Raw genomic sequence first — 12,184 nt, 5'->3', positions numbered from 1 at the left:
TTTGGCTCCTTAGACACATAGTCTCCCTAGTCATTGACACCTGACCTGGACGGACTTGGCAGGCAGCCCCTGACACTGCCCCCTGCAGGGCTAAGTCTGCTATTGCAGGCACAGAGCAGCCCAGGAAACACTGAGAAGGAGCTGAGCCGCAGTCACCAATCAGAGAAGACACTCCTCTGAAGAATGGGACAGACGCCTCCCCTTGTCACCACCCCTAATCTCACCCCCACGTGGAAAATGAAACTGGAGAATAAGTATTCTACCCTGACATCCATACCGGGCAGACTTCCCTCTGTGAGGATGAGGCAAATGAAAGCTCATAGGATCTGGGAAGTTTCTACAACTCAAAAGATAAATATCCCGGAAGGGTTCTGTAGAAAATGTTTACTGCGGGAAAAAATGTTTACTGCGGCACAGGTTTAAAAATATATATATCTTGGGGCGCCTGGGTGGCGCAGTCGGTTAAGCGTCCGACTTCAGCCAGGTCACGATCTCGCGGTCCGTGAGTTCGAGCCCCGCGTCGGGCTCTGGGCTGATGGCTCAGAGCCTGGAGCCTGTTTCCGATTCTGTGTCTCCCTCTCTCTCTGCCCCTCCCCCGTTCATGCTCTGTCTCTCTCTGTCCCAAAAATAAAATAAACGTTGAAAAAAAAATTAAAAAAAAAATATATATATCTGAAAAAGAGAAAAAATAATAAAAAAATCAAAAAATATATCTGAATATCTGATTTAAATTTTCAATAAGATTCCAGGGCTGGGCACCTGGGTGGCTCAGTCAGTTAAGCGTCGGACTTCGGCTCAGGTCTGATCTCCCAGTGAGTGAGTTCAAGCCCTGCATCGGGCTCTGTGCTGACGGCTCAGAGCCTGGAACCTGCTTCCGATTCTGTGTCTCCCTCTCTCTCTGCCCCTCCCCTGCTCGCACTCTGTCTCTCTCTCTCTCTTAAGAATAAACATTAAAAAAAACAAAAATAAAAAAAGATTATGGGGGCTCTGGAAAAGATCTAGAAACTAGAAAAGATCATAATAACGAGGCAGAAATCTAAGAGCAGGAAGTAAAGCAGGGAGACAGAAACCACAATAGCTGGGTTAAAACCCGTGATGGAGGCTGTAAATAGATGAGACACTGGAGACAATACAATTAACATGGTCAAGGGTCAGACGATAAAGAGATGAAAAGGAAAGGGGCAAGCAGTCAGGCACAGGGGATACAACCTGGAATAATAGGAATTCTGGAGAGAAAAGAATAGATACAACAAAAGTAGTCATCAAAGACCTGGCAGGAGAAAATGTTGCCGATATACAGAAAGAACTCAGTTGGAAGCTGAGCATATGTTCAGAGTCCCGAGCAAAGTTGACAACAAGAAGAAGGCCACATTTAGACACACTATGGTGGCATTCTCAAAGTGAAAAATAAAAGTTAAAATTTCCAGAACACAGGCACACACACACCGCCCTTGGAATGAAATTAAAGACAGATTTTACTTTTCTTCTGATAATCCGTTGTTCTAGGGTATGTTGTGTGTGTGTGTGGGGGGGGGGTTAAAAAACACTACAGGCAGGGATGCCCGGGTGGTTCCGTCAGTTAAGCGTCTGACTTCAGCTCAAATCATGATCTCGTGGTCTGTGAGTTCGAGCCCTGCGTCAGGCTCTGTGCCGACAGCTCAGAGCCTGGATCCTGCTTCGGATGCTGTGTCTCCCTCTCTCTCTGCCCCTCCCCCACTCTCACTCTGTGTCTCTTTCTTTCTCAAAAATAAAATAAACATTAAAAAAAGCTTAAGAAACACCACATGCATATATTTCTTTTATAATTTAAAAAAATAAGCTTAGATGGGGGGAAGGGCAATAAATTAGGATCTTACAGACAAAAGGGGAGAAGAAAAAATAAAAGCCTAAACTAAAACGATCTCAAAGTTCTCACGTCATCCAGAGAAGTAAATGTCAATATCTTTTCCTACCTAAACTCCTTGCTAGAAACACATTTTTTACTTTTGGGGGGCCTGGGTAGCTCAGTCGATTAGGTGTCCAACTTTGGCTCAGGTCATGACCTCGGGGTTTGTGAGCTCGAGCCCTGCCTGTGTCGGGCTCTGTGCTGACGGCTCAGAGCCTGGAGCCTGCTTCGGATTCTGTGTCTTCCTCTCTCTCTGCCCCTCCCCCACTCATGCTCCTCTCCCTCTCTCTCTCTCTCTCCCTCTCTCTCTCTCTTTCTCTCTCTTTCAAAAAAAATATGAAAAAAGAAATACATTGTGCTTTGTAAACCATAGATAAGTATGGACAAAAGATACAACAATTCTAAATGTACCTCTTACTTAGATCTTCAGACATTCATGATGCAAAAGTTACCTTCAGTGCACTTCAATATTTTCTATTCTTGTCTCTGTCCTTCTATGCTTTTTCAAATGCCACCGCAATGTATTAAATTGAGTGCGTTGTGACCCGGGTTTGAAATCCACTGATGTAGAAAACCTAAAGGAAAAGCCATGCTGTCATTCATGAATGAAGGCCAACAAAAAGACCTTCTTAGGTGCGGAAGTTGTTTAAAAAATAATCCCTCCCGAGTACTTTCCTTGAATAAATCAAAAACTCCTCTTGAAAATGTCTGGTAGGAAACTACAGGAAAAAATCAGATGCAGGAACTCGTGAATGAGAAAAAAATCCACCTGGAAGCCCTTGCTTAGAGGTCTAGGGAAAGGACCACTTTCATATATTCTCAGAAGGATTCAGATATTGCAATCTTCTGGCAATGTCTTTTTCCAAAATTGAAATGTACACACTCATTTCACTCTTGCAAATCTATATACAAAAGTAAAGACAACAGTATAGGAGGAAATATGAACTCAGGTGGTTCTTAGAGCAATGTGTGTAATGGCAAAGTAGTTAGCAATGATCAACATGTCCAATAGCTAGTTCATGGTTTAATAAGTGACGGTATATCCATACTAAAGTAGTGTACATCGCGTAGCTGTTTGTAATAAATTAGCTATGTATACATTAACCTGGAAGAGTGTCTGTGATGAAATAAACCTAGAACAGTGTCTGGGATACAATGATGTTAACAAGCAAGGAGTTGAATCATTTCTGCGTGATCCCATTTCTGTGAAACGTAGAGGGGGACCTATTCAGGGCTTACATCTGCATGTATTTACGAGAGCAGAGAGAAAAATGTGGAGGGAAGAAAACAAACTGTCAAAGCTGGTTAATTCTATATTATTCAGCCATAAAAAAAAAAAGAAAGAAATCTCACCGTTTGCAACCAAGTGAATGGAGTCAGAGGGTATCATGCTAAGCAAAATAACTCAGAGAAAGACAAATACCATATGATTCCGCTCATATGTGGAATTTAAGAAACAGAACAAATGAGCAGAGGGGAAAAAAGAGAGAGAAACCAAGAAACAGACTCTTAAGCATTGAGAACAAACTGATGGGGAGGTGGGTGGGGGGGATGGGTGAACTAGGTGATGCGGATTAAGGAAGGCACCTGTCGGGATGAGCACCTGAGCACCAGGTGATGGATGTACATGTTAAATCACTGTATTGTACACCTGAAACTAATGTAATACTGCACGTTAACTAACTGAAATTAAAACAAATAAACAAGGGGTGCCTGGGTGTCTCAGTCGATGAAGGCTCTGACTCTTGATTTTGGCTCAGGTCATGATCTCAGGGTTGTAAGATCCAGCCCCAAGGCTGGCTCCTCGCTGGCAGTGCAGAGCCTGCTTGGGATTCCCTCTCTCTCTCTCTAAGTTTTTTTAAACTTAAAAAAAAAAAAGAAAGAAAAGAGGGGCGCCTGGGTAATTCAGTTGGTTGAGCATCCGACTTCAGCTCAGGTCACAAACTCATGGTTCATGAGTTCAAGCCCCGCATCGGGCTGTGTGCCGACAGCTCAGAGCCTGGAGCCTGCTTCGGATTCTGTGTCTCCCTCTCTCTCTGTCCCTCCCCAACTCATACTGTCTCCCTCTCTCAAAAATAAATACACATTTAAAAAAAAAAAAAAGAAAAGAAAGAAAGAAGAAAAAGTGGGAGTGAATGGGGGCAAACTGATTTTCCACAACAGGGAGTTAAAATCATAGTTCCCTACAGACTATGATCATTAAATATCACAACCACAACATCTGAAAACCTTCAAGGTAAACGCAAGTAGAATGAACAAAGAACTCTAATTCTTTCCTTCTAAATTATTGAGCATTATGGTAAACAGTCTACACTGCACTAGAAAGGAAATTAACAACAATTTTAAGTGCTGCTTTGGCATGTGGTGAAATGAGGAGGACCTTGAATGGCCTGACCGCCGAGTTCCCCTCCCCACTTTGCTCCTCAAATAAGGTCCCCCGGCCAAAGAACTCTCCTTATCAGGGGTACCAAGAGCAGGTTCGGTTTATTCCTGAGGAACAAGTTTCAGTTCCCTGCTAGCCTGCATAATTATTCAAACAAGCCAATAATGTTCTCCCATGAAAACCAGGGGTTATCACACCCCTTTGATAGTGTAAAGGCTGCCTTGCACGGCCTGTTGGTACACTCTGTTCCTGAACACAAACCTCCTACGACCCTGCACAGTGCACTGTTTTCCCCTCCCCTGGGCAGTGAGTATATGTGACTAATAAACTGCCCAGAATTGGGCATCATGTGTTCGGCCATCCCAATAACCCTAGGGAAGGAATCCCTCCTTCACCAAAGAGGTGAATAGAAGGCAATTAAAACACAAGAAGATATAAAAACAAACAAACAAACAAACAAACAAAAAAACCCAGAAAGCTCAAATAAGTTGACAAAAACAATACCAATCCTGGTACTGCTAGGAGAGGAAAGGAAAATAGACTTTCTCAATTCAAAAGAAGGTAGGAAAGGAGGAAAAAAATGTGGAGAAAATGGAAGGTGAGGAGAAAATACAGCATAATAACAGAAGAAAGTTCAAATAAATCACTCACAGCAATAAATATGAATGGATTAAACACACTTAGGAAGATATGGCTTATGAGATTGGATAAAAAATAAAATCTCTATTGTATGTTACGAGTTTTTTCTCCAACTCTGGAATAATCTCAGCTATCAAACCTTCAATATTATTTCCCTGCCATTTTCTTCATTCTTTTCCTTTGTAAATCCTATTAGAGGCTCTAGATCTATTCTCCTGTTCTTTGAACTCTTTTCTTTTGAATTTCTCTATTTCTTCTTGCTGAATTCTATGTATATCCTTCCAAACTATCATCCAGTTCACCAATTTTATTGTTAGCTATATCCAGTCTAAAATTCATCCCATCTTTTGAGATATTTTTTTCATTTCATGACTAAATTTTATCTCTGAGTTTTTTTGTTTTTGTTTTTGTTTATTTTATTTTATTTTAAAAAAAAATTTTTTTTTCAACGTTTATTTATTTTTGGGACAGAGAGAGACAGAGCATGAACGGGGGAGGGGCAGAGAGAGAGGGAGACACAGAATCGGAAACAGGCTCCAGGCTCTGAGCCATCAGCCCAGAGCCCGACGCGGGGCTCGAACTCACGGACCGCGAGATCGTGACCTGGCTGAAGTCGGATGCTCAACCGACTGCGCCACCCAGGCGCCCCTGTTTTTGTTTATTTTTTAAAATTTACATCCAAATTAGCATATAGTGCAACAATGATTTCAGGAGTAGATTCCTTAGTGCCCCTTACCCATTTAGCCTGTCCCCCCTCCCACAACCCCTCCAGTAACCCTCATGTTTTGTTGTTTAAGAGAGAGAAAGAGAGAGTGAAAGCAAGCAGGCAAGAGGGGCAAAGGGAGAGAGAGAATCTAACCATGGGATCATGACCTGAGCCAAAATCAACCAAGTGAGCCACCCAGGTGCCCCTATTTCTGAGACTTGTAGTTGCTTATATTTCATTTCATTTTTTTTTTAAAGATTTTTTTTAGGTAACCTCTACTCAATGTGGGGCTTGAACTTACAACCCCAAGGTCAAGAGTCACGTAGTCTCCCGACTGAGCTAGCCAGGTGCCCCACTTATATTTCATTTCTATATGTTCAGTTTATTTTCATCTGCATTGTTTCATAATTTCTTGTTTGTCAAATGATGTCCTCATTTATCTCTCTGAGCATCCTTATTTTCAAGTCTTTGCCAGATTAGTCCAAAAATGAATCTCATCTGTGAGCGCATATTTCAGTTGTTGAGTTGGCTGGTTTATTTAGCATTTGATTTCTTCACGTGCTTTGGAATTTTAGTTTATAGGCTCATTATGGCTGGGAGTTTTTGCTTTTACTTTATGCTATGTTTTTCTCTCTCTCTTCTTCCTTGTCTGGTGGTTTTAGTTTTGTGACTGCATCCACAAGATGATTCCAGAACTGGTCTTGTGACGGCAGCTGTGAACTTGTGCTTTTCACCGACTTGGGGGTCTTGCAGACTCAGTCATGGGCTTAGGGGAGGGCTTACCCAGTTATTGGCCGTGAAGCTGTCTTTGCTATGCTGCTTCCTCAGGCCCGCAGTTTCGGCCAAAGCCCCTAAGAGCTGGTCAGTTGCCATCCTTTTTTTTTTTCTTTAATGTGTTTATCTATTTTTGAGACAGAGAGAGAGCGTGAGCAGGAGAGGGGCAGAGAGAGAGGGAGACACAGAATCAGAAGCAGGCTCCGGGCTCCGAGCTGTCAGCACAGAGCCCGAGGCGGGGCTCAAACCCATGGACTGTGAGATCATGACCTGAGCCGAAGTCGGACGCTCCACGGATTGAGCCACCCAGGCGCCCCAGTTGCCATCCTTTTTTTAAATTATTTATTTATTTATTTATTTATTTATTTATTTATTTAAAGAGAGAGAGTGTGCACAAGCCGGGGAGAGGGGGCAGAGGGAGAGAGAGAAAGAGAGAGAGAGAGAGAAAGAGAGACTTAAATAGGCTCCATGCTCAGTGGGGAGCCTGACTCGGGGTTCTTTCCTATGACCCTAGGGTCATGATCTGAGCTGAAATCAAGATTCAGATGCTCAACCACCCAGGCGCCCCAGTTGCCATACTTTTCAGCCACTTTTTCACAAATCAGGGGCCTTACTCCAGTCCCTGGCTTTAGCCAGAGAGTCTGGCTTTATCCTCTATTTCATGTGCAACATTTTAGCTTCCATTACTCCGTAGGCCCTTGGCTTTGGCTCTACTTGCCATCTTGGTTTCCAGTGAGATGTTTATCCTGGTGTTTTGTTTTGTTTTGTTTTGTTTTGTTTTTGTTGGTTTGTTTGTGTTAGTCTGTTTATCCTTTTTGTCTCTTGCATGCGTTTGGAACATAGAGAGTAGTCAAAGCACGAACTCTCCAACGTTCCTCCCGTTAACGTTTTTGTTTAAGTCACTCAGAGATGGAGTTTCTGCTTCTCACAGTGAAAACGTGCTGGCAGATAGAGTTTGGGGATTAAAGAGATGGGTGTTGAAACCACAACCGTGGAAGTACAAGTAATGGGCTTTCGTGTGGGTTTAGTGGGCTGGGCAGGGCTGTGGGTCAAACTAGGAAAAGCCCTTCTGGGCACCTTTTAATTACTGACCAGCTTCGTACAGCGCCTCCACGTGGCAGCAAAATGATTTGCAGGAGCAGAAGGTTCCAACCAAAGTGCTCTCCTGTTTGGGGGTGGAAACCCAGCTGCCCACACCCCCCCCCTCCTTTTGTGAACTGCATGTGCCCAGCACGGGCTTTTTAGACAACTCAGAAGACCAAGAAAAAGCTAATCCTGCATATGGGCCCTCAACTGGTTAAACAGAAAGATAAGCGATCTGACCCTTTCATTTTTGGAACAATTCATACCGTTGGCATACACTATAAACAAAATAACTGAGAACGAAAACCAAAAGAGACATAGTGGAGTGTTTAAATCCTTCTCCAGAAAAGAGATTCACGAATTTCAGGACCGGCCCAAAATTTCAGCACAAAATTCTGAACAGACCAATAACCAAGAGGGGGAAAAAAAAAGAAGTTGTCAAAGAATTAGCTCCTTGAAGACTCTTGGTTTACATGGTTTTTTTGGGTGTTTTTTTTTTTTTTCTGACAAGGCTTTTCTAACATTTAAGGAACGGCAGTGTCTAGTATAAATTATTTCAAACACAGAATAAGGAAAGAATGTTCCTCGATTTGTGTTGTAAACTGATATAACTCTCAGATTTACCAAAAAATAAAAAGGACAAAGAAAACCATCGACTAGGGTTTTCAAATACAAGTGTCTATAAGCCAGAAAGGAGTATAAATGGGTGAAGTTGCTTAGGTGTGAAATGACAGGGGAAAGTGGGAGGTGCTGGAACTAGAGAGAAATTCAAATCCAGACACCTCAGGGGCACCTGGCTGGCTCAGTCGGAAGAGCGTATGACTCTTCATCTCAGGGTTGTGAGTTCGAGCCCCGCGTTGGGTGTAGAAAGGACTTAAATAAATAAACAAACGCAAAAAAGAAACTCAAAGCCCTGGGCTGCTGAAACAAACAAGTCCCATGAGTCACCAGTCTGCAGCCTCCGGTGTAGGTCGGGCTATGTTGTAACCACAGATGCCAATATTCTAAAATCAAATACTGGCAAATCCAATTCAACCTATACTACAATTAAAAAAAAAAATCTGATAAGACCAAGTTACATTTACCCTAAGAGATGTAAAAAAATGTTTTAATATGTGGAAATTGTTTTTTGTTTTTTAAATAACCCATTACCTCAACAGGTCGCCTAAGAAAAACCCACAGGATCATTTCAATAGATGTTGGAACTTATTTCCTGACAAGCAGAAGCCCCGGGACCCAGAGCTGCATTGGCCGTGGGTTGGCAGAAGGTGTCCCAAAGGTAGCATCGCGGGATGAAGCCAGCACCGGGCCCAACAGACAGCCCAGTGAAGTGTCCATCCAAGAGAACCAGACGGAGAAGTGGAAACCAGAAGAAGGCCAGAAGACAGAGCTTGGGGAGATGCTGGGAGGCACAGCCTCCAGGCTTCACTGCAGGGCCCTGCACACCCTCTGGTCCTGAGCCAAGTTTGGACGCTAGCTGTTGAAAATGCATTTGAAAACATTCAGCATCCAGGTCTTATAAATAGCTCCTAAAACCGAGACTAAGGAGAAAGCCTTCACACAAGAAAGACTATGTCATACAAGCAGTCCCCTTAAAATGTAAAAAATGTTTTAAAAAAACAAACGTAAAAAATGTTTTCCTGCTCTGAGTTTTAAGGAGCCATTTTGTCTTTTCAAGAATTCTCTACAATAAAAGGAAAAATAAAAGGATGGAAGTTATAGGGGAGCCGGAAGAAACGAGGAGACCATGGGGAGCAATGAACCTCGCATTTTCTATGGTCAAATCTAAATCCATCTATGCATGTTATAGCTCAGTAGCAAGTGTCTTAGAAAAATTAATAAAATCTAAACAGGTATTGAGAGAGTAACCGAAAAGAAATGCTAAATAAAGACTTCTGCACCTCTGCCTCATACCATAACACAAAACAAATTCCAGGTGGGTTAAGACGTAAATGTAAAAATGTACGATAAAAATCGGAGGAGAAAATGTATGACACCGAGTTCCTCATGAAGGACAGGAGACATCTGCTACACCAGAACGGAAAACGAGAAGCCATAAAACAAGAGAAACATACTTGATCCTCCAAAAAGTTAAATATTTTTAGAAAGGTCTGAAAAAGTCCAAGTGCTGTGATAAATTGAGGGACACTTTCAATTTTTAAAATGATGAAAACCCCTTAAAATGGATAAGAAAAAGATAAATAATGCAATTGCAATAGATAAACTCAGGAAGACGGTGAAGAGACTGTTTTGGGAGGAGCAAATCCAAACAGTCAAGAAACCAATTAATACGCACCCCCCAGCAGAGAACCGAAAATTAAAAAAACCAAGGAGGTCACTTCTCAGTTATCAGATTAGCAAAAATTAAAAACAGAGCGCCTGGGTGGCTCAGTCAGTTAAGTGTCTGACTCAGCTCAGGTCATGATCTCACGGTGCCATGAGTTTGAACCTTGCATGGGACTCCCTGCTGTCAGCATGGAGGCTGCTTCAGATCCTCTGTCTCCCTCTCTCTCTGCCCCTCCCCTCCTTCTCAAAAATAAAGAAACATTAAAAAAAAAAGATAAAAATCTGCCGCTGAAAGGAAAATTAACACTCTCGGACAGTGCTGTTGGAAATGTGAATTGTCACAGCATTTGGGGAAAGCAAGCTGGCAATGCTATTAAGATTTTAAATTCTTGGGGCGCCTGGGTGGCTCAGTCGGTTAAGCATCCGACTTCGACTCAGATCTGATCTCACCATTCACGCGTTCAAGCCCCCGTCAGGCTCTGTGCTGACAGCTCAGAGCCTGGAGCCTGCTTCAAATTCTGTGTCTCCCTCTCTCTAGCCCTCCCCCCATGTGCACTCTGTGTGTCTGTCTCTCTTAAAAATAAACATTAAAAAATTTTTAAAAAGGGGGGGGCGGATGGAGGGGTGCCTTGGTGGCTCAGTTGGTTGAGTGTCTGCCTCTTGGTTTTGGTTCAGATCATGATCTTGCAGTCGGGGCATCGATCCCTGAGCTGGGCTCTGCACTGAACCTGAAGCCTGCTTGGGATTCTCTGTCTCCCTCTGCCCCTCCCTCGCTCACACTCTCTCCATCTCTCTCAAAAATAAACTTAAAAAAAAAAAAAAAGAAGGGATGGGATATTATGTAGTCATTTAAAAAAATAATGGGTTAGGGGCACCTGAATGGCTCAGTCGTTTCAGTCTTGACTTCAGCTCAGGTCATGATCTCGCAATTCGTGAGTTTGAGCCCCACATCGGACTCGCTGCTGTCAGCACAGAGCCTGCTTCAGATCCTCTGTCCCCCTCTCCCTGCCCCTCCCCCGCTAGCCCTCTCTCACAAACAAATAAAACGTGTAAAAATAAAAATTAAATAAATAAAAAAAGAATGGTTTACACCTGTCTCATCCGACTTGGGGGACTTTCTACTATGTATTTATGGTTAAGGGAAAGAAGCAAAATACAGAGAAGTGAGTGTAATATGATTCAATTTTTTAAATATAATGACACTCCTCCCCCCCCACCAAAAAAGTCTGTGTGTGTGTGTGTGTGTGTGTGTGTGTGTGTGTGTGTGTGTGTGTTATTAGGAGAAAGATGAAAGGAAGGAAATTAGGAAAGAAAGAAAGAAGCAAGGAAGTAAACCAAGCTGTTAACATGGTGGGAAAGTGAGAAAAACCCTTGAAAATATTTGAAAACCATGTAATGTGACCCCATCTGTGCAAAATTATGTACACATAAAGAAATGGCAGAAAAGAGGGTCACCAAAATATTAATGATGATCATCTTGAGGGATGGGATTGCAGGTGACTTTTACTTTATTCCTTATATTTTTTCTGTGTTTTAAATGTTATACGATGAGTATATATTATTTAAATAATCAGTGGAAAATAAAGCTATTTTCACAGTGTGTGTGGGGGGGGGCAGTATTGGCAGGTAGAAGTCCCTAGGGGACCTGATTTAATGAGCACACAAGATCAATATTTAATTAACATATCAATTGCTGGCTTGTCAACTGATGTTTTCCAAAATCCTTGAGGTATAGGTTCTCTTAAGTAGCCAAACTGTCATCTGAAACATTGTTTACAATTCTCCCACTTAACTAACGCTGAAGAATGGAATGATTACAAATACCAAAGGGGCAGGAGATGATTAAAGTAGGTCTTAAATTTAAGTGCCATCAAATACTGGATCTCCTGTACTCAACACAGCTTAGAATTCCCTCACCAGGTTTATCTCCTGGCCACTTGCAACATTTACATTGCTTTAAAAAATATATATAGGGGCACCTGGGTGGCTCAGTGGGTGGAGCATCGGACTTCGGCTCAGGTCATAATCTCAGGGCTGGTGAGTTCCAGCCCCGCATCGGGCTCTGTGCTGACAGCTCGGAGCCTGGAGCCTGCTTTGGATTCTGTGTCTCCTTCTCTCTGCTTCTTCCCCTCTTGCTCTCTCTCTCTCTCAAAAATAAATAAACATTCAAATATATATATATATATATATATATATATGCATATATTAACCATTTCTTTTTCCAGACCACTCTGTAGTGGATCTTAAAGTCTTTCTTTTCTTTTTTTTTAATTTTTTTTTCAACGTTTATTTATTTTTGGGACACAGAGAGAGAGAGAGCATGAACGGGGGAGGGGCAGAGAGAGAGGGAGACAGAATTGGAAGCAGGAGCCATCAGCCCAGAGCCCGACGCGGGGCTCGAACTCACGGACCGTGAGATCATGACCTG

Source organism: Lynx rufus, unplaced genomic scaffold, assembly GCF_022079265.1.
Source record: "Lynx rufus isolate CCGP_SWC_20201006 ecotype Redwood Valley unplaced genomic scaffold, mLynRuf1.p SCAF_18, whole genome shotgun sequence".
In the NCBI taxonomy this organism is placed as follows: Eukaryota; Metazoa; Chordata; class Mammalia; order Carnivora; family Felidae; genus Lynx; species Lynx rufus.
Note: the sequence above shows the minus strand (reverse complement) of the source record.